Source organism: Lissotriton helveticus, chromosome 5_1 (genome assembly GCF_964261635.1).
Source record: "Lissotriton helveticus chromosome 5_1, aLisHel1.1, whole genome shotgun sequence".
NCBI lineage: Eukaryota > Metazoa > Chordata > Amphibia > Caudata > Salamandridae > Lissotriton > Lissotriton helveticus.
In genome coordinates this window covers 2,090,567,465-2,090,591,188 of record NC_136065.1, presented here as the reverse complement: position 1 = coordinate 2,090,591,188, position 23,724 = coordinate 2,090,567,465, and positions in this window count along the sequence as shown.

Below are 23,724 nucleotides of genomic sequence, written 5' to 3'. Positions count from 1 at the left end.
AGCAGGAACACCAAGACCATAGTGTAGGCCGCAGCACAACTATCCCACGCAACAAACACTGGAGCGTACTTTAAAACAATGACATGCATCACGTAATACCCACAACCACAGGCTGTTCTCATAGAATTGATCCCGTCCCTCTATGACACTGTGTGGCATAACGTCTCGCCCAATATCCTGCGCCACATGCCAGGCCAAGCCACACGCAACGCGCGCCTGGAAATGTAATAATAATAATAATAATACAACATCAAGCCATGTGAGAACGCCCGTGTCTTGCAACCACCAGTTGCCACGTGGAAACAGGGTCGGGCCCTCTGGTAATGCACCTCAATTATCTTTTGTTCAACTATCGACGGAATTGGGCAAAACCGTGGTCTGGAAAGGGATATAATCCGCACAATCCCAGGTGAGCCGCTCGACTGCATCCGCCAGAGTTTAGGCTACGGCAGCCCTAGCATCGCGCTACCCGCTACTCCTGCTTCCGCCGGAGTTCAGCTTCATTGGCCCAGGCATCGCGCTACACACTACTCTGGGTCAGGGCCGCAAACTGATAGCCGAGAGGGCGGAGGGGGCGCCAAACGCGGCGGGAGCAAACCCCCCCCCCAGATCCCTCGCACCCGCTCCTGGTGCCCCACCTGCCCGCGACTAGGACCCCGAAGAATATGCCACCTCTTCCCCCCCCTCCATGGCATCGAACCACAGGGCCCCTGTGCAGAGCAGCCAGGAACGCGACGGCAGGAAAGACCGAGCCTCGCTGCCGCGCTAACTTTAAACCCCCTAAGGGCCGCCCCTCTCACCTGGTGACCCGCGCCCATTGGACGCGCATAAAAAGGGGGCGGCCAGGAGCTGACGCGCACCGTTTTGCTCGCGCGGAATGCGGGACTAAGATGCTGTCTCGCTTAGCTCCCCTTCACGTCGCGCGGCCAGTGGCAGAGTGCACATCCTAGATCACATGTGACAAACAGTAAACAGTAATGTGTAGTTTTGTATTGGTGTATATTCTGTTGCCAGGCTTTACCAGTATAGTAGCGTGTCCTATGTAAGACGTTCAGATTCATGTTTGACAAGCATTGCTTGAATGTAATGAACGTTATCACTGTGTATGACGTAGACTCACCGCAGATCCTCCCTCCATCTGAGCACATTCACATGTGTGCACTTCGCGATAGCAACACTTTCAATAATACCGCAAACCACTTACATGCGTGTCTGCACATATTAACAACCTTGACAACGACATGTGATGTTGGCCATTCAATGTTTTTGAAGAGCATCTCATTACCGATATTTGCCGCCCTCCCGGTACATGCTACATTAATGTAAACTGTGCATTCTGCGACGTCAAAACTGCAATAAAAACACACATAAGTACACTTCCTGGCCAGGCATCCACCTCGCATATCACAATGCGCAATAAAAAAAGGGATCCATAAGGCGTACGCCATCCTGGCAATCAACACTGGACAACAATTTTGAATCCTTCTGGACGTCGTGTTTCAAAAGGGAACCATGAGGTGTACACCCTCCTGCAATCAACACTGCATCCGAATTTTGAACACTGCTGCCCGTCGTGTTTGGACACAGAACAATGACAGCAGGTGAGCAGTGGGGCCTGGGTGCACGGGGGCTGCAATTGAGGGCGGTGCTTCGGGAGGGGTGGGGTGCATCAGCCCGGATGCGCAGGTGCGAACAAGCGATATTGCCCTCAGTAATGATGAGATCTCTGACCTCATTCAGTCACATGTCTGTCTCATTTTAAGGACCTGCTGGACCGTACTGTAGGCCTGAGCCAGCGGGCAGCGCTGCCCTACTGACACGTGGCGTTGCCTTTTAGGACACTGTAGTGAGCTAATTACTAAGTGTACATGCACACAGGCTTGCACCAGTGCATTACACACGTACATTATGCTTCTAGCTTGCGCTCTGTTCCTTTGTATGTAAACGTTGACATAACATATTAATATTTAACCTTGTGTATTCTTGTGCACTCCAACTCCTCTTTGAACCACGATTACCACTAATAGTTGGTAGATCACACTTCAAAAAGGAAGGATGCACTGAACTGCTGTTCTCTATTAAGCTTGAAATAAAACTTAATTTACCTCCAGACGTTTCCACCATAATATTTTTTCTCCCTTTTCAGACACTATATTGGTTGCGCCGAAATGGGTGGAGGGGTTGCTCACCCCGTGATAATGCCCTGGGCATTCTGACGCCTTCCATCGTGGTATCAAGACACCGTCCCCGACCGGACACCTGCTGTGCCACCCTACAGTAGTACCCTGGAGTCAATACTTGCACTGGAACGTCGTTTGACACACCGATGGTGGCAGGTGAGCACAGTGCGGGGGAAGCAGCTATGGTGCAGCAGCCTGGGTGCACAGGTGCCAACAAGCAATGTTGCCATGCATAATGATATGATCTCTGACCTTATTCACTCACATGTCTGTCTCATTTTAAGGACCTGTTAGATCGTACTGTAGGCCTGAGCCTGCGGGCAGCACTGCCCTACAGACACGTGTTAAGCGCCGTGCTGCGGGAGGGGTGGGGTGCATCAGCCTGTGTGCACAGCTGCGAACAAGTGATGTTGCCATGCATAATGATGTGATCTCTGACCTCATTCAGTCACAGCTCTCTCTCATTTTAAGGACCTGCTGGATCGTACTGTAGGCCGGAGTCAGCGGGCAGCGCTGCCCTACAGACATGTGGCGTTGCCTTTTAGGGCAATGTAGTGAGCTGATTATAAAGTGTACATGCACACAGGCTTGCGCCACTGCATTGCACACGCACATTATGCTTCTAGCATTCGCTCTGTTCCTTTGTATGTAAACGTTGCCATAACATATTATTATTTAACCTTGTGTATTCTCGTGCACTCCAACTCCTCTTTGAACCACGATTACCACTAACAGTTCGTAGATCGTACTTCAAGAAGGAAGGATGCACTGAACTGCTGTTCTCTATTAAGCTTGAAATAAAACCTCATTTACCTCCAGGCGGTTTTTTTCTCTTTTTTTTTTTTGCAGAGTTTTATATAGCGCGAACTAGACCCGAACTGAATCAGGTATCAGAGCGCTTTACATAGCACCAGTTACGTTACATGATGCCTTGTCGTCGTCCTTCGAGGATAAGATCACAACGATCTTGAGCAAACTTGCCTTATCACAAGACACCTTGCCCAATACTATGGACCATACCACTCCTCTGGTTGATTCTGGGACAAGTGCAAGTTCGGCGCAACTAAACATCTTACCTCTCCCGTCCTTCGAAGATTTCTGCGCTCTGGCAGAGGGAGTTTCTTCGGGTTCACCGCTCGATCCTCTTCCACCGAAATACTGGAAACTTTTTCGCGAAGAACTCTTCTCGCCGCTTTTTTCCATCTGTTGCCAGTCCCTTGAGTTGGCGCAGGTCCCGGATTGCTGGAAGATGGCAGTAATATCTCCTCTCTTAAAAAAAGACTCTCTGGATCCCACTTGTCCAGCAAACTTCAGACCTATTTCGCTGCTCCCATTTCCAATTAAAATCTTGGAGAAACTGGTGACTATACATCCCTCCAGTTTCATGGAGAGCAACGTATGTCTGGACGTGGCCCAGTTTGGCTTTCGACCTGCCCACGGGACGGAGTCCGCGTTGGTGACAGTGCTAGATGACCTGCGGACGCGGGCCGACCAAGGTCGAGCGGCATTTCTGGTACTGCTCGACATGTCGGCCACGTTTGACACGGTCAGCCACACGATCCTGATCAGGAGACTGGAGGAAATTGGGGTAGCGGGATTAGCGCTGGATTGGCTGGTCTCTTATCTGGATAATCGTCATCAAATGGTCGCCTTACCGCCCTTCAAATCTAACATCCGAAAGGTGGGGCAGGGCGTGCCGCAGGGATCGGCCATCAGCCCGATCCTTTTTAACCTCTACCTCCGTCCCCTGATTCAGTTGATAAAATCTTATGGCATAGCAGTCACCAACTATGCGGACGACACGCAACTGGTCTTTGCGTTTGAGGGCAAGGAGGCAGTGTCGCGAGAAACTTTCCACCAGTGCATGGCTTCTACGGCGGCCTGGCTGAGCCGGAATTCTTTGCAGTTTAACGGTTCTAAAACCGAGGTGCTGCACTGCTCCTCGGACTCCTCCCCTAGGCCTTTGCCGTCGAATTTCTGGCCGTCCACTTTTCAGGAAGCAGGCACGTCGGCTCAAGCAGTCAGAAACTTGGGGGTGATGTTCGACTCCAGTATGCAGTTGGATGGGTCGGTAAATAAAACAGTTGCCACCTGTATGGGTCTTTTGCGAATGCTTCGGAAAATACTACCGATGCTCCCGGCACAGTCCAGGCCAGAAGTAGTGAGAAGTATTATACTAAGTAGGTTGGACTACTGTAACTCACTACTTCTGGGGGCTCCAAAAACCCTGGTGGCAAAACTGCAACGCGTGCAAAATCTGGCGGCAAAGCTTGCTCTTTCTAGGAGCAGGCTTGCCTCTTCTTCACAAGCACTTAGGGAGCTCCATTGGCTTCCAATCCCTCAGAGGATTGAGTTCAAGGCCCTTTGTTTGGTACACAAAGCCCTTCATGGGCATGGTGCCTCCTCTTTGCAGAAGCTTTTTGCTTGGTATGTACCTACTAGACCCCTCCGCTCGGCTTCAGCATACATGGTGTTAGTTCCTAAGATCCTGCGGCAAAACTATGGAACTCGATACCATTTGACTTGCGCCACACAGAAGATTTTATACTCTTTAAGAAAGCTTTAAAAACGTTTTTGTTTCCTAGAAATGATTAGAACTTTTGTTTAGTTCCGCAACTGCATGCACACTGTGATTCGTCATCTCAAGTCCAAGCGCCAGGATACCCGTTGGGTGACAGCCATTGCGCTATATAAGAACACCAATACATACATACATACAGGCACGGGGAATAAGTGATTTGCCCAGAATCACAGGAGGTTATTGGCGTCGTTACCGAGACTCAAACCCAGATCCCCAGGTCCGAGGTCGAGCGCCCTAGCCGTTAGGCCAACTCCTCTCCCCTGATTATATGTTTCCACCATAATATTTTTTCTCCCTTTTCAGACACTGAATTTATTGCGCCGAAATGGGCAGAGCGGGTCCTCATCCCGTGATGATGCCCTGGGCATTTCTGACGCCTTCCATCGTGGTATCAAGATACCGTCCCAGACTGGAGACCTCCAGTGCCACCCTACAGAGTCAACCCAGAGTCGGAGCTTGCACCGGCACGTCATTGGACACACCGATGGTGGCAGGTGAGCAGTGAAGCCTCGGTGCGCAGGAACTATAATTGAGCACAGTGTGGGGTAAGGGCCTGTCGTGCAGCAGCCTGGGTACACAGGTGCAGGCAAGCGATGTCCCCAAAGCTAATAATATAATCTCTGGCCTCTTTCATACCTGTTTCATTTTAAGGATTTGCTGGACCGCACTCTTTATCGTGGACCCCAGCGTCCTAGACACACGGGTGACAGGGGGTAAACAGTGAGAGCTGGGTACAGTAGACCGACGCCTCCCTCTGTTCATTTGACTCTCCCTCCCCTTCTCCCTTCTCCCTTCCACCCACTCTCTCTCTCCCCCTTTCTCACTATCTTCCTTTCATTCTGACTACCTTTCTTTTTCTCTTGGACATACCACACATACTTATGTTTCATTTTTGTCTTGCAGGTTTTGTATGCTGCTTTCAGGGGAGTCCCAGACACTTATTTCATGTTTTACAGTTGTTTATTCGAATAAAGTTTTGTTTCCATTTATTTGTGTTGTTTTAATAAAGGTTATTTTTTTGTTACCAATAAATAAGTGAGTGTATACGTCTACTTTTTCTTACAACACTTGTCTGTAGTTTATTTAGAAAATTGTCTGTTTATAGGAGATTATGGGGGAAAACATTTGTAATTTAGTGGTGCACCTACCAAATATAAACCAACCGACTATTACATAAATGAAGTCTTCGGAATTCTACAACTGCAAGGGTTCTATGCATGTATCACTTTATTACAACACCATGAGTACTGCCCGTGTGATAACTAACCAATAAGGCACTGCCTAGGACCACCTAGTCTTCAAGGACTGGCGAGGCCCACCCAGCATATTTAAGTAAAGCCCAGGAGGCTGTTGCTCCTCGGACTTCAGTTGGCCTCGAAGCCTCCCGAACAATTAATAAACAATACCCGCGGAGGTGGCGATCCCCTAGGCTGGAAACGTCTCTGTGCCCTCCAGCGCCTAAAATACATGTGAGATTAAGGTCCCCAGTCCTGCACAGACCCTGCAATATATTAATAGGATTGACCCCCGAACATTACCCACCAGGGGGCTCATTTAAATGAACGGGTGAGACCCCGCTTCATTTTTTTTCTCTCCATTTTTACCATCCGGATCCTCTTTATTGAAACGATACGAAGTTTTCCTCCTCTCGCTTCAACAAGCCAAACAAGGATTTGCTATCACATGGTGGAAGCCATACTCCCGCCCTGTAATAGCAAATATAAATATCCTGCGGATGCACACCCCGGGACATTGCGTGAGCTGCGCCTGTGACGTGACGCTCCCTAGGGCCATGATGCATTGGTTACTGCATAACAACAGAATTAGTATAGAGTGTACTGAAGAGGCAGAGGAAGCCCAAAATCTAACAATATAAATCCTACCAGAGGTCGGATGACATACTTCAATGAGCCGACGACCCTGGGATGAGTAAAAACAGCTTCACAAAGAAAACTGGTCTTCAACACAACGCAAGCAAGCTCGAGATATAGGTGAGTGCTGCCTTCTTTTTACCTTCTCCCACTCGTCTCCAAATTTATGTACTGAAGAGGCAGACAGCAGTGGATCCGATAACTAGATTTATTGCAAGAAAACAAGACAGCTTAAACAGCCCCCAACAGGACTAGACAGCAAGGCAACCATCTTCTCCAGCACTGTGTACAAACTCCACAAGATTCCCCTCATGACAGCCCTACATTCTAACATTACATACTTACATTCTGGTAGCATTACATACTAACAATCTACTATGACTTACATTGCAATACTGCATAGAGCACATGACTTCACAGCAATGAGCTCATGGTTTCATTCACGAGTCTTGAGACCGGTAGGGGTGAGTAGTTTTCTTCCCACTCCCTGTACTGTATAAACGCAAACTAACACTACTTCCACAGATATGCTACACCACCCAGAGCACATCACTTTACAGCAATGAACTCACGATTTAGGCTCACGGTTTAATCCCCGAGTCTTCAGGGGTGATTAGTTTGCTTCCCACCCCCTGTATACTATAAACGCATACTAACACTACTTACACAGTTATTCTACAGCGGCCAGTATGCTACAGCATACTTTACACCAATCAGCTCAGTTTGATCCCCAAGTCTTCACACCGGTAGGTGTGAGTACTTCACTTCCGGTATAGTATAAATGCACTGTAGCGGTCAGTAGTTCTCTTCCCACTCCCTGTATGGTATAAACGCCTATTAACACTACTTCCACACCTATGCTACAAACACCAGACCATATCACTGTACAGCAATGAGCTCACGGTTTAAGCTCTCTGTTTCATACCTGAGTGTAGCAGCATCTCATCTCAGCACCATGTCACTCTGAGCAACACCGCACTTTCGGACCAGTAGGAGTGACTACTTCCCTTCGCACCCCCTCACAGAAGTTACAGTGCTCCTACCCTCCGCTTGCCTATTTGTTTTCCCTTTTTTCCCCTTACTCGCTTCAACGGAATCACAAAAGGGCGGGCAACACTTCCTAGTTGCAACCACTCGCAGCCAATAAGCACCAAGCTCGTGCTCGTAACGCCCCAGCCAATCAGATGGCAGAATTCCCATATATCGATATCTGTAAATTTCAATATTTCTCCAAAACTACAGAGCGGATTTACACCAAATAAATAAAAGCGTGCTTTCTAGACCAAGACCCTTCTCCCTGCCAAATTTGGGGTAATTCGTTCTCCCGTTCGACCTGCAGCCGTGTCTAAATTTTCCTATGGAAATTAACATGGAGAAAACACATTTTGGGACCCCCCTTTTATCTCGGCCTCCCCTTGACGAATCACTCCCAAACTTTCAACATAGGAGCTGATATGAACACAAAATTAGTTTGGTAAATTTCATGAAGATTCATCAAACAACGCCAAAGTTATAAGCAAAACAAAAAAATTTCTTCCTATGGAAACTTGGTCCTAACTATAACTACCTACTGGCGACTGACAGTAGATAATTTCTATATACATATATATGCACTGTGACCAATGCTCACTGCTCGCAGTGAAAGCACAAGTTTAGGGGCTGCTGGTCACTGGTTGAGGGTGGGGTGTAGAACTCTTGGACGCCTCAAATGATTTAAAAGAAACAGAAAATCACAAAAAAAAGGTTAAAGTGCAGTTATAGTTGCAATGTTATAACATCTTAATGTGAGTTAAAAAAACTCAGAAATGTATCTGAGAAAGCACAGTTAAAATACAGGTATGAAATAAAAAAACACTGACATTCACAAATTATGGTTGTGGCGACAGTCCATAAATCACACAACAGCCATGTAAACCATAACTCGCAGACTAGATACAATGTTTTTAAACTCGCATAATTGCACCAATCAATAATTACACTGAAACACAAAATGTGATTAAAGTACTTCACCTAAACTAATTAATGATACTGCATTCAAAGTTGTCTCTGACAAGTTGGTAAGGGTAATCTGTAAGATGATTTACTACATTTGCGATTTCATCTGTTTTATTAAGGGTGAGACCATGGCCATTGCAATCGGCTGGAGGTATAGTTTGCATGGCTGTTGTGCGAACGAGGAAAGAAAGAGGAGTGGACATCGGGCCATATTTATGAACCCCTATCGCCACTGGAGCGTTACTTTTTCTGACACTTTGATGGAGTAGCGCTATTTCTCATATTTACACGGTGGAGCCAAGCCACTTAGCGTGGGCTAACACCAACTTTTAAATATGCCCCTTTCCGCCGCAGTCCTCTTTAGCAAAGGGGCAAGCAATGGGTGTTGCTGTGGGTGTTCCACCTCAACACCATTGCTTTTGACACTGTCCCAGATTTGCAACACTGAGGCAGCGACAAAAACTAACGTCAGAAAAACCAGGAATTAGAATTGCAATATGAGGATAAATTATTAATTTCTCGTAGTTTTTTTTTTTACTCATAGAAAGAGCAAATCGCTATTATTGATTGTTTATGTGCAGGAAGGTACACCATACTGCACATAAATCGTCCCTGCAGCACAGGCACCCTTGCAACATTACAGGGCTCCTGCACTGGCGCTAGGCAGCTTTTTTTGCACCATCGCTAGGGAAACACAGGACTGCACTGTATTCTTGTGAATACAGCACATCCCTGTGTTTTAAAAATGTCAGAGCATGGCACTGACACATTTGGCGCAGCGTCCCACTCTGTCATTGTTTTGAAAATATTCCTCTCTATATGCAATGCTACAAAAATAGGGTACAAGCGCGATACCAGCTGAAGCAAGGAGATTTGGGGCTGCCCACAAATATATTTATTCAATATTAATCTGTCAGACACGGTTTTGGAATAGTAACTAGTGTAGTGAGAAAATTGTTACTTGCTACAGTCACAGTTACAGTGTATTTGTAAAATATATCTTTCTTCACTTGTTTTTCTTTTTCTCTGAGCACAAGGAATATCTTTAATTGTATATCGATTGAAAAATAAGAACAACATAAAAAGAGATAATGAAGGATGAATGTAGCAAAGAAATAAACAACTGCATCTGTCGGCAGTGTAATGCCTTGAGAATTTACGTCGCTAGAATTATCACTAGCAGGAATATTGAATTTAGAAAGTAGGCAGGTATTAACGCTAAGAGCAAAATAACTTATTCTCAGTAAAGAAGGCAGCAAGCCCATCACATTGGGGTTGCAGATCAGCAGCACAAAATACCTATGATTCCCTAATAACAAATTAAGATTTCTCTCTAAATTGAAGCTATGAAAAGGACCTCTGTTAAAAAAGGCCTGCTGGTCAATGTTCAAGAGTTCAGAGGTTGGACCTATGGCCCCTATTACTAGTCTGGTTGCCCATGGACTGCCAGACTCGCGGGAGTACGGCGGTGGTGGTCTTCCGACAACACTATTACAATCAGGGGCCGCCATGGGACACCACAACCACCAGGGATTAGAGATCCCTGGCTGTGGTGCAGAGGATGTACGTTGTTACAACGCATGCTTTTAACACGCATGCTTTTACAACGCAGGTTTTTCAACGCAAGTCGTTACAACGACTTGCGTTGTGGGGTGCTGGATAGTGAATAGTTTAATTTACTATTCCAACTCGAGTCCCTGTGGATAGTAGGGAAGATGTTGGATAGTAAATTAAACTATTACTTATCCTAGAGCGCCTCCCAGCGCAATTCGTTGTAATGACTTGCGTTGAAAAACCTGCGTTGTAAAGGCACTGCGTGGTAAAAGTTGGGTCGTAAAGGATGTTTCCCTGGTGCGGCAGTCTTGAGTCTGCAATATGCCTGGTGGGGCCGCTGAGGCGCCGCCAAGCATATATTATGAGTTTCCTGTGCAACCACCATGAGTAGTGTGACAGTGAGGAAACAAAGGGGGCCTACAGAGCCCCCTTGTGCCTCTGCGCCATGGGGTGTAAGTAGGGACTTTGTTCCCCCCTGTGCGGATGCACCCCAGTGCCTGCCGGCATGGACTGCAGCAGGCCATGCCGTGCAGGTACTGATTTTAATGTTCCCATTAAACCGCAGTGGGAACGCCAAAGAACCACCCGCCAGACAGGAGAAAACTTCTAATCTGGTGGGTGGTTCAACTACGGGTTTGGCAGTGTGGGAGCGGGCGTTCCCGCACTTCCAAACACGTAATGAGGCCCCATATGTCTTTGCTATAGAAACATTAAGCATGCCTAATTTAGAAGAAAAGTCAACTCAATAGACAATGCTATCAAATGAAGTTGTGATAAAGTTTCACAGCCACCCTTTTACCAGGGATTGGCAATGAATTCAGAACCTCTAGGGAGGGCTGGGATAGGAAGATTTCCCTCCTCTTCATATACCAAGTGGGACTCTGTCTATAGGGGGTTGGTGCAGGGCCTGGCTGTAGGCAAAGGAAGGTAATGGTAATTTTAGGGTTATGGGTTGGGCAGTGGTAAAGGGAGCTATGGGTACATTAGGATTTAGGGGTGGGGAGTGATAAATGGCGGAAGCTAGAGCTTTGTCCCTAAGATCAGTAGGGCCAGAATGGGTGGTAGATCCTTCCGATTCTTGGCGGCCCGTAGATGGAATACCCTTCCCCTTAGACTCCGAATGGAGCCCTCGGAGGCGGTTTTCCGGAGGGAACTTAAAACTTTTCTGTTCCTAGGGATTTAGATCTGCTGTGGGGTCTGGTATTCTCTATTGGGGGATTGCTTAGGCCATTGGATAGCACGGGGACACACTGGCTAGTGTAACCAGGCGCTGTATAAGCCCAGTATTATTATTATTATTATTATTGTCCGGAAAGTGCGCTTTAGGTGATTTGATGTAAATTCGTCCAGTAGTTTTTGAGATATTAAGTCTCCAAAAATATTTGTATATCTTGATGGTTGGGCTAAAGTGACTCTCACAAGAGTCCCTTAAACCCAATTTAACAAAATAGAGCATTCTTATTGGCCCCAGGGCCTTTTTTCCCTTAGTCCAATTCACTCCCACTGGTGACAAGAAAAATGTTGCTGGCAGCCATTGCAGGACTCAGGAACTTAGCCCCCTTCTTGCATTAAAGAAAATCTAACATCCCCCCTCCTGGTCGATGGGTGAGTGAAAGGGTGGATGGGAAGATGAGTAGATGGATGGGTGAATGAGTGAAAGGATGAATTAACAATGGGTGAGTGAAAGAGTGAATGGATGAGTGAAAGAGATTAGTTGATGAATGGATTAATGGATGAATGGATGGATGGATGACTAAATGGATGGATGAAGGGATAAGTGAAAGAATGGATGGATGAGTGAGTGAAAGGGTGAATGGATGATGAGAGAAGGTATGGATGCATGCATGATTGAAAGGATGGATGGAGGAGAGGTGGATTAATGGATGGATGGATTGGTGGAGTAACAGGGTGGATGGATGGGTGAAGTGAAAGGGTGAATAGATGGATGGATGAATAAAAGGATGGATGCTGGTGCATCACGAATCCCCCCAACTTTAGTAGCTATAACATGGGTGAAGTTCTTGATGGGCCTTTTCTGTCTGCAACCTGGAAGACAAAGGTGAGTGAGTGATAGGATGGATAGGTTGATGGATGTAAGTGGAAAGGTGGTTGGATGGGCGAGTGAAAGGAGGGATAATTTAGATTGATGAGTGAATGAAAGGATGGACATAGGAGGGTTATGTGAAAGAATGGGTGTATGAGTGAAAGGAGGGAGAGTGGCAGCATGGATGAAAGGATGATGAATTACAGAAAGAATGGATGGATGATTGAAAGGGTGGGTGGATGGTTGAAAGGGTGAGTACATTAGTGCAAGAGTGAATGGATGGATGCTGACAGAAAGGATGGATGGATGAGTCAGTGAGTGAAAGGATGGATGTAATGAGTGAAAAGGAGGATGGATGGACAGATGGATTGAGTGAAAGGGAGCATGGGTGGATAAGAAAAAGGTTTGATGGGCGACTGAAAGAATGGATGGTTAAATGAGAGAAAGGATGGATGAGAATAAGAATGGATGGATGAGTGAAAGAGGGCAGATGGAAGGATGAATGAAAGGGTGAATTGAAGAGTGAGTGAAAGAATGGATGGATGAGTGAGAAGGAGAGTAAATTAATGGACAGGTTAGGGAAAGCATGGATGGATGAATGAGTGAAAGGATGGATGGATGGATGCGGGAAAGGGTAAATGTATGGATGGATGAGTAGATGGATGGATTAATGAAAGAATGGACGACTGAGTGAAAGGGTGGATGATTGAGTGAAATGGAGGATGAATGAGTGAAAGGTAGGATGGATGGATGGATAAATGGATGGATGGAGTGAAAGGGTGGATGGATGAACAAAAAGGTGTATGGATGAATGAAAGAAAAGATTGATGGATGAGTGAAAGGGTAAATGGAGAGACGGATAGGTGAAATGGTAGCTGGATAGATGGATGTATGGATGGACGGGTAGGTTTGATGAATAGGTTTAGTAATGGATGTATAGGTTTAGTAATGGATGGATAGGTTTAGATATGGATGTGTGGACGGAATGGTGAACGACTGAATGATGGATGAAAGAATGAATACCTGCCAAAATGAAAAGGTGAAATGGTAGGTATCATCAGGTGGATGGAAGGATGAAAGGATGAATGGATAGATTGGAAGGTTTATTGTATAGTTAATAAAAACCATTACAAAAAGTAAAAATACATCAGTTAATATGCGTGCAAAATTTGAATATAAAAATACTAATAGAATACATGTTGGAGAGATTATCACTGAAATGCATAATCCGACTTTGTGATAGTTCTAAGCATAAAATGTCACTTTTTTCACAGGCTTGTTCTCGATTTAAATAGATCCCTTATCTGACTTCTTGAGTGATTGTGGGTACAAAGTTCTTGTTACTTCTTTTTATTACCTTATAATCTTCTTACATGGTTGCACATGTCGAGTTCTTATAGCTTCGTTATGTTACAGACTTGTCAGAATTTTCAGGCTCTACCGTGACACTTCTTTTTGTTCTGAAACTTCAGAACAAACCTAACTGATCTACAGATAAATTGTGGATCAGCTGTACACAGGACTTGTATAATGGCAGAGCGACAAGTACGTATTCCATGTTCATTATACTTTGCCTTTAACCAGTGACGACGTTCCTGGTCCAGCGCTGGACAAATACAAAATAGGTGGATGAAGTCTTGTTTTGCGGCCCGCATAATTCACACTCCTTGGAGTCTAATTTCCTCCAGTCTGGTTGTTCTGCATTTGTTGGCAGGTTACCCATCCTTAAACTGAGGTATTTCAGTTTGACATATGGTGAAAAGGAGAGGCCAAGGTAGGGTGCAGGTTTGGACGTATTATATGATTGAATTATCATCCAGGCATGCGCACTGTGACTTAGAATTGACTTGTCGTTGATCAGCGAGTGCCTGTTTGCCACCTTTTTGACAACTTGCTTGAATGAAGGTACGGGGAGTTTAGTTTGCCACAACGAAGCAAGTTCAGTGGTGGCAAGGGATAATTTCAAAAACTTGGTGTACTGGGAGTTAGGACTGTTTTGCATGGCCTCCCACGTGACAGAGCTGATTTCTGTTTCCCTGTGCATCCAGACATTGTACCAGAATTTAATGGTTTTGTATTTTTTTTGCAGTTCTTGAGATTGTAGACCAAACTCTAGTCGGACTTGTGCCGGAGAGGCATTACCCGGTAAACTGAATAGCCGCTTGTAGACTCTAGTTTGGATTTTGTCTAAAAGCTGTGCACTTTTCCCATGGTGTAACACACTGCCGTAGGCTATAGTAGGGAGAAGCTTGGCTTTAATAACTGTCAAGAGTGGATTAAACAGAGGGCCTTTTAGCTTCTTGGAAATGCTATTAAATGCATGTAACAGGGCCGTTCCCTTTTTTTCGATGGCATCCAAATGCTGGGAGAAGTTAAGGCGTCTGTCCAGTTGTACTCCCAGGTACTTATAGCTATCCACTACTTCCAGTTTCTTGTTGTCTAGGAAAAAAAGCGGTGGTGCTTTGCTTTGACGAGTTATTACCATGATCTTTGTTTTTTGGGTGTTTATTTCGAGAAGGTTCAGCCTTGTATATTCAGCCAGATCGTACAGGAGGCGTTGCAGACCTATTTTTGTCTGACTTAAGAGCACCACATCGTTGGCATAGGAAAGATGTGTCAGCCGTAGAGTTCCTAGCCTTGGTGGGTGGGCATTGATCCCATCAAGCCTGGTGGGTAGGTCTGCCATAAACAGGTTAAAGAGATGGGGGGCCAGTACACAGCCTTGTTTCAATCCATTATGTGTATTGATCTTCCGTGTTAGCCGTTGCCCATTGGCGATCTTTACCTGCATCCAGGTGTCTGTATATAAGTCCATTATAGGATTTAAAATTCTGTCCGGCAGACCCTGCTGCTTTAATTTAGACCAGAGTAGTTGACGGCTGACGCGTTCAAAGGCCGCCTTGAAATCAACAAAGCAGGAGTACAGTGCTTGCTGGCTTTGAATGCTCTTTTCGGCGATTATACTTATTGCCATGGCATTAGCCATGGTGCCGGTACCCCTGCGAAACCCTGTCTGATTTGCCGGAATCTTCTTGTTTTCTTCTGACCATTTTATAAGGTCAATCAACACCAGGGATGCGTAGTACTTTGCTTTGGCATCGATAAGTGCAATCAGACGGTAGTTAGCTGGGTTTTTGCGGTCTCCTCCTTTGTAGATGGGATTTATGATCGCCCCTCTCCAGCTTTCTGGGAGCCGACTTGTGTTGCTTATTGACTTAAATAAGGTGTTTAACTTGCCTGCCCAATATTGGGGGTCCTCCTTGTAGATAGCCTGGGGGACCCCATTCGGTCCCGGAGCACTATCTTGCCTGCTTTTCTTAATTATTTTTAGTATTTCTGTTTCAGCGTATGAACTGGAGATTTTGTCTCTGCGTTGTTTGTTTGCTGATCAGATTGTTTGATTGTGCCAAGACAGAAGTCTTTGAGTTCACTACGTATAATGTGTTGTGAGCTGTTGTTATGGACGGTGATGGTGAGCTTACTGAAAATGTATCAAGTAGATGTCTGACCCATACCTGTTCCGTGACACAGGTCGTGTTTATTGTTTGTACTGATCTATTTAAAGCATTTACCTGTGACCAGAATGCTTTGGAGTTAGAATTCTTAATGTTGTATAATAATTTTGTCCAGAAGTCAGTAACATGGGGGTTTTTTTCCGTCCAAATTTGTTTCTTGTATTGTTTCCTTATTGATCGAATTGTCTGCCAGACACACGAATTTGCACTATGTCCCTTTGCTTGTCTCATTGACTGTCGCGGACGCCTTCTTAGGGACAGTATGGTCTTGCTGGGCTTACCATGCGCCTTTTGATTGAAGTTCATGCTCCTGTTGGCTCCGGTCTTTGGTAGCTTGTTTAAAAAGGCTGTCCATGTTTCTGCACACAGTACATTGTCAGTGGTTATTGTTTGCAGTAAGTGCTTTGCTTGCTGTGCTATTTGCGGTATTGATTTACTCGTCCACCTTATTCTCTTCAGGTTGGTAGTTGATGTTTCCCCAGCTAATGATCGGGCTTTTAAGTGTTTGGGTGGTGACAGGTTGATTTCAATGTGTTGCATTGAGTGCTCACTGTCTGCCGAACATAGAATTTGGAAATTATCAATTAACCCCAGCAGAGGAAGCGAAACGATGGTATAGTCCAGGATTGAACTTGTAAGGTGTTGGAAGGGGGTCTATCCTGTTTGATTCTTCCATTGAGTACTCGCAACCCATTATTTTCCAGGGCCCACGTCAGGTCTCTTCCCACTTGATCAGTCTTCTTGGCAAACGGGATCTCCTGTGTTTCAACCGCCCAGAATTCATTGGCAGCGATGATATTGGCTTCCTCTTCTGGGTGCTGAATAAGGTTAGCGTTGAAATCGCCCGTGAGGATTATGTCCCATGCTGGTTGGTCAAGTCGGAAGCCGGATATTACATTGTTGATACAATTGAATAGCTCCTTTTTTACCTTCATTTTAGGGTGGGCATATATGTTTATTAGGATTATGGTTCCATTGCCTGCCTGAGATATCTTCTCAATTTTGATTATTTGCATATCTGCCGTGGAAGCGGCCAGTTGGGAGGCCTCGATCTTTAATGCAGTATTTATGTAGACCGACAGACCCCCCTTCGCTCGACCATGGCACTGAGTGCGTATCGCACTGACGTGATGACTGATTCTGCCTGGAAGGTCAATTGGCTCTGTCAGCCATGTTTCCTGCAGGGCGATGATGTCATAATTGTCCCAATTGTCTACTTTCCTGTTGTCATTTAAGATTTCCTTCGCACCGGCGATGTTCCAAGAAAGAATTTTTAGTGTGCATCGTCTGGTGTTGCTTTCCCCACTATTCATTCAATCTTCCGATGGGCCTAACAGTTGTCTGTTCTGTTGCTCGATTTTAGAAAGTTCTGCGCCCCTCGCGCCATGCAATACGGAGTATGTATGCGAACTTACACCGATGTCAACTACTCCTTTGATGCGCTTTCTTAACAGGGGTGAGGGATACCCTGTCGTTACCTCCTCCTTAAGCGAGATTCCCCATTCTTCAAATTTCGTGGTTTCGTTAAGTAGCTGCTTAACTATATCCTCGCTCCTCCAAATTGTCAGGGTAGCTTCCTTGGCTGCATTGCTCCCAAGATTGATAAATTCAATTGACAGTAAGTCTGCAGATTTTATATATTTGAGGCTCGGGATGGCTGATGTCAGATGTAAGATGTTACATCGGTTTAGATAATCTTGTGTGCCTTGCCTTTTGTAATTGGGTATAAAAAGTAGCCTTCCAGTTATCGTTGGTTTTATGCCGTACATATTGCTGTTCTGTCGTGTTCTTGTTGTTTTATTGCTTCCGTTATCCTTTGCTTCGTCCCTTTTGTTTTTGACCTGTTGGCTTTGGTCATCGTACCATGGTCGCTCTGATAGCGTATTTGCCATGATTTTTGCTTTTTCAATTGTTATTATTTGTCCGCCTGGTTCTATATTTGACCTATGATCATTTGTGATGGTCCCTTTTTCTGGTACTATGATTGGTTGTTGGTCATACTGTTCTGGAATTAGCTTTACTCGTAGCCTGTCTTGCTTATTCTTGTCAGCTTTTGCTATGACTAATCTTGAGTTGGCTTTCTCCCTTTTTGAGGTCGTGTTGATGGTCATGGTTGTACTAGCATTCAGAATAATTTTATGTTTATTATCGATGAATGGATAGATGATTGGATGAAAGAGACAAGATAACTCTTCTGGGAAGGGTTTTGATGATTTGCTTCATTTACTTGGTGCCATAAGAGCTTTGGTTCAAAGTGGGGGGTATTTTAATTTTCTGGTTACTTCTTTGATGTGAACTATACTATATACTGCTTTGTACACCTAAAAGAGTTGTGTCTCTGATCGCAGTAATGATGGCTGATGGTCTCCTTTGCTATTTTGTACTTACTGTTAGGTCTCTAATGCCATGGTAATTTACAGACCAATATGAGGGAAAACGAAGGTTAGATGATGCCATCAGTGATGTCTTGAGTAATGCAATTTGAGATGTCATCAGAGATGTTAGAAAATTATGTAATAGAACATTTCATGAGTAATATAATATGTGAGGTCAGTAGTAGTGCATGTCGAGGGGCAAGTTATAGTTAGCTCAAGTTCCATGATTTCTTTGATGAAGTCCACATAATCTATTCGCAAAATGTCACTATTACTTATTCCCTCCCAAGACTGTAGGGTTTTACTACGATGCATCATTTATTCATAACATTTAGTGGACTTCAATTTTCTGACACATTTAAATATATCGATTCTAGTCTGGACATAATTAAACTCTGCCTCTGGACAAAAAGGTAATCCCAAAGGTATTATCTCCATATCTTATTGTGATAAGGTTTCAGAAGTCAAATTAATTACCGTTTTGGTGTTAATTACGTTTTCCCATTCTAAGTGGATCTCCCTTTGCATTTATCTGGCCCTCCTATACAGGCCTGGGCGTAGTTTGCAGAGTTTTGCTACGCAGAACTCCGTGAAGTTACAAAAAAACTCTGCGAAGTTCTACAAGTGGGGGAGTGCAGTGCGAACTGTAGTTTGTGCTGGTAATTCAGCCGCTCGGAAACTTACCATTCGCGATCACGAACTTACCGTTAGCAATCGCGTGTGGGGAAAAAACTCAGCTGCACATCACGAAGTGCAGTTTTCTGCCCTCCGTGAGCTCTGCAGAGTGCGAAGTGCAGAAAACTCCGCAAACTCCGCAAACGGAGCGAAGTTCACCGGCCAGGCCTACTCCTGTGTCCTTTGCATCATCTCCTCTTTTTCCTTTGCCTCCTCGACCTATGTTTCCCTTGCCTGGTATGTGATTGGCTTGCCTGTCTACGCATAAAAAATCTAACTCTTCAGCATTGATGGATCGTTTGCTCCTCAACGGAGGGATAATGTAGATTATTCCTCCAGGTCTGTAACTGAGCACATGTCTAACCATGTATAACTGACCGTAATGTCTGTCTAATTGTATTATGTTCTTCCAGTCTTTGTTGTCTAATGGTGTAAACTCCTTTAGAAAAGATAAATACAGTAGCGGTCGGTGGTGGGAATGCTGCCGGGCGGTGACGTGGGGTAGGGAGGGGTAGGGTGGGGGGTAGTAAACTACGAATTATGGCCAAATACAGGTAATTAAACATATAAATAAATAAAATGAATTTTGTTGCACGTACTGCATCGAATTTGGCAATAATATTGTAACAGGGCTTCATTAATGTATATTCTTTAGACCACATGAGCTACATTGCTGGTGGTCTATGAACTTCCCAGTATGTATCCTAAATATTATCTCTTGAGTTCTGTATTTTGATTGACCAGATATTATTTAGATAGCAATAATAAATGGCACTGTGGGAGGATGCTCTGTGAATGTGTGGCTACAACCTGACCAAAAACGGTTGTGTACATATGGTTTGTTATGGTTATCTCACATCTCCATTGAAAATTGATTAGTTGCTTTCTTAATATCTTTGGTACTGTTGATAAATCATGAATTTTTTCACCAAAAACCATTCATTTACTTCTAGACATCCAGTTCACCATTGCAATTTTCCTGTAAATCAGTGGTGGGGGATGTAAACATAGTGACCCGTTCCATTTGAATCCTGAAAAGAGTCTTTGTTCTCCAATTGAGAATAAATGCTCAATGGAATTCGACCACGCTTGCTATGCCACGAAAGTAGAGCTTAACTCAGGGTATTGCCTTTACTTGGCTTGATGGAAATTGGTTCTATTGTTATTGAGAAATGAGTGTTCTAGCTTTTTTTAAGTGGGCGTGAGAAAATTTAATTATAGAGATATCTAGCTGTTAATCCACAGAGATCCGTGAACCCACTTTCACGCATGCATGTCTATGGAACAACATTTAAAAATAAATCTAAACTGATTTACAAGGTAGCCTTTTCTTCAATTGTCCATTTTGGGTACATGGACTTTGGATGCTCTCTGACTGGCTGCCCATAACTTCAGGAAAAATGTTGCAATCACCTTTACAAGACACAAGGTCTTATTGCCTGTGTCCTGGAAAATAAGTTGAAAGGGCGCATAAGAGGCTAGGTGAATACACCCTGATCTTCCGACCCCCATGAATAAATAAGTTAACAATTTCTTATTTAGCATTGGAGTTAATGACACTCAGCATAGCCCTGACATCAGGGAGTCAAACCTATTAGCTGTGAACCCATCAAAACCTTTATGGGTGAGGACTGCAAGCCAATGGCTAACTTCCTAGACGTTTGCCTGCCCTTTCTTGGGTTCTGCCAATCTGAATCAAGGTCATCGGGCCATGTGAGATGGCCAAAACAGACCCATGAAGCTTGCAGCAGGTTTGCATTCTATTACAATGAACATTGCCATGGGTTCCAAATCCTACAGTAGAGTCCACGAATCCTAAAATATAATGAATGGTAAAAAACAGTCCCTGGCCAAAAAGGATTGGTTGCCAACATTGGGATGGAAAACTGTAAGATGTAGAATATGGTTTAAAAAAAGGTAAAACACATTTTGTTTAGCTTTGGCTATAATATCTACATGTTGTTTAAAGCAAGGAAAAACGTCTGAAAATTGTAAGTTTTAGTTAAGACCGCAATTCGTAAGTTGCACAACAGCAAAGCAAATTATAAGTCACACATCCAATGCAATGCTTATAACTTCACAATTTATATACTAATAAAATAACAACACATACAAGTAAAATGTAGTAAAACTACAACACACAATTAAGCCAATTATAGTACATTGTTTGGTGTTACTTTCACAGTGTTGAGGGTTATGTATGTAATCTGAACTGTAAACTTATTTACAATACTTGTAAGTGCATCCCTCAAATTAAAGGCGAGATCATGAGCATTGCATTTTGTGTGTGAGTAATGGTTTGCATGGTTGACCATTGACTGATGACTTGCAGTCCAAACCATTACTTACAAATTTAAGACTATATATATCTATATAATATATATATATATATATATATATATATATATATATATATATATATATATATATATATATACATACACACACACACACACACATATATTATAGCCTACAATTCCTGTATAAAAGCCTGTCTCTAATTTCCTTATTGCAGGTGATTTGTCATTTCTCTAGTTGCCATTAATTTAAAAAAAGACGTAGCTTCTCAAATGTAATAACTTAGTACAGTTAAGTTTCTAACATCATGATGACTGGTGCCAGCAGCCAAGCTGAAGTTTAGTAAGAAAAAACGAAACCTGGCTTTTCCTCCTTCTGCTCTCACTTTCTAGATGAACAGTGATCAGTATAATGGACATAGTTATGACAAGATGTTTATTTGTTCATGCTGTGTGTAATTACAGGTAAGATGGGCTATATACGTTTCCACACATTTTTAGTTACAGCGCTGTTTGTAACTCAGACTTGTACTAAACTGAGTGTAACATTTTTTTGCAAACCATGTCTAGCTACTTCGTTGTGTGTTTAATTTGCAAAGATTGCACAGAGTAAGGGTACTCTCAGCAGAATGTGCCAAAAATAGAATTAACAGAAAAGAACAGATCCCAGTAGCACAAACAATAATTTGAAACAAGTTACAGATTTTTTGCAAAAATACCCTTTTCCTTATTCACGAATTTGTTCTGCAGACGCCAAACCGCTGCTCTGTTGCTGCTATCTATCACACAATTTAATGATGAATCGTTTTAAGTATTTGTTCAGTGCAGTGTACTTATACGAGAAATCTGCATGGTTCACTCATTACCCTCTGCAGTGAAATGTGTGCATTGTGGTTTTTATGATCATCCCGTTGAGAGGCAATTACATTTTTCATTACATTTAAATGATATGAAAGATGTAAATAATATGGCAGCTGTAGTTGTTTTATTTTGCCACGGGTAACCTATACTAATTAGCTGTTAAGTGTGTGGAATACATCGCACCTTCAGTAAATAACACCACCTTCGGTGTTTGTGCGCCGAAAAGGAAGCTGTCTCGGTTTTACTGTAAAAAAATGTATCATCTACATAGAGTGATAAAACTTTTAATCACGGGAACTAAATTGTACTGCAGCTAGAGACATCTTGCTAGGCTGAATATAGGTAATGGTATGGAAATGTAAATGTAAAATTCAGAAAACATATACTTTAAAAAATAATCAAATATAATAAAGGAAAATAAAATTAAACAAATAATTCAGTTGAATACAAGTGAGTTATAAACACGACATGTTTAAATGTAAGTATACGAGCCTATTATTACAGTTGAAAAATAATGACATTTTCATCTGGCATTTTGGAAACTGTCGATGGAAGGTCATACTCAAAACAAATATAGAACATACATCCATAATGAAGGCAGTAGTGTTGGGGGTAACATCTAATTGTTTCAAGAAACGTTTTTATATTATACAGTAAAAATAGTTTAAAATGGCTTCTTTAAAAAACAAAATTAAAATACTGAAATCACAAATACAATTGTTTTGTTAAAATCAACTAGTATTTTATTGCTGTTTTTTTACCATCAAATTTGAGCACTTTTTCAGCCATTGAAATGAAGTATAGAAAGACCAAACGAATTAGTGATATTGCATTTTTTTTAAAATACGAGGTGGAAATCCCAAGAACACACTTTCAAACTCCAATTACATGGCAAACTCAGTCTGATTAACTAGACTATTGTGAAAATTCTTGCACACAACACAACACAACACAACAAATAACATCGTTTTACTCACCATTGTACAAATCCTCTTTTGGTTAGTTGTTTTAGTCATTTCATTTTAACTCCCTGGTTTTTCTTACTGTGGTAATTGTAGGCAGAACCATCTTTATAAAATAACCAATTAAAGTACAGATTGGATTTAGAAAGTGCTGGACAAGGGAAATGCCTTTGAAATGTTGTATGATGCACTCTATGTTTAGGGATTGTTCCTGAAAAGCAAGTTACTTCCCTTGGACTCTATCCCTTTAGGTAGTTTAGTGCTATTAAAGATCTTTAGTCATAGGCCTGGCAGCTGCTTTACCATTGAAAATAACAGGAACCACACAAGGCCTTGTCAAGTAGTGCTTCCTAAAGGTCCTACCCCAAAAATGATGTTTTGCATTCTCCAAGAACCTCAAATTGAAAACCGGACAAAATTAATCAATAAAGAAAAATGAATCAAAAAAGATTTTAGCATGACTCTCTTAGCACAATTGTTTTTGGCTAAATTAGCCCATACGCTCCTTTATGCCGCATAGCTTTCACTTCAATTTTCATCACTGGGCAACACATGGCTCCTGAGTATGGCACAGAGGTGGCCCGGCTGAGAGTCTTACATCACTGAATAGGTACAGGGTCTTAGTTCTGGTCCCTTGGTTTGCCATCTGCAGCCCCAGTGATTTGTGGCTCTTTCCCAAAGATGAGCAATCCAAATGTCACACAGTATAGTCCTGATTACGAGTACATAGTTAACAAGGTGCTATTTATCGCACCTCATAAATTACGGGCACAGTATTTATCGGGTATGATAAATAGTGGCTCAACTGAGTTAT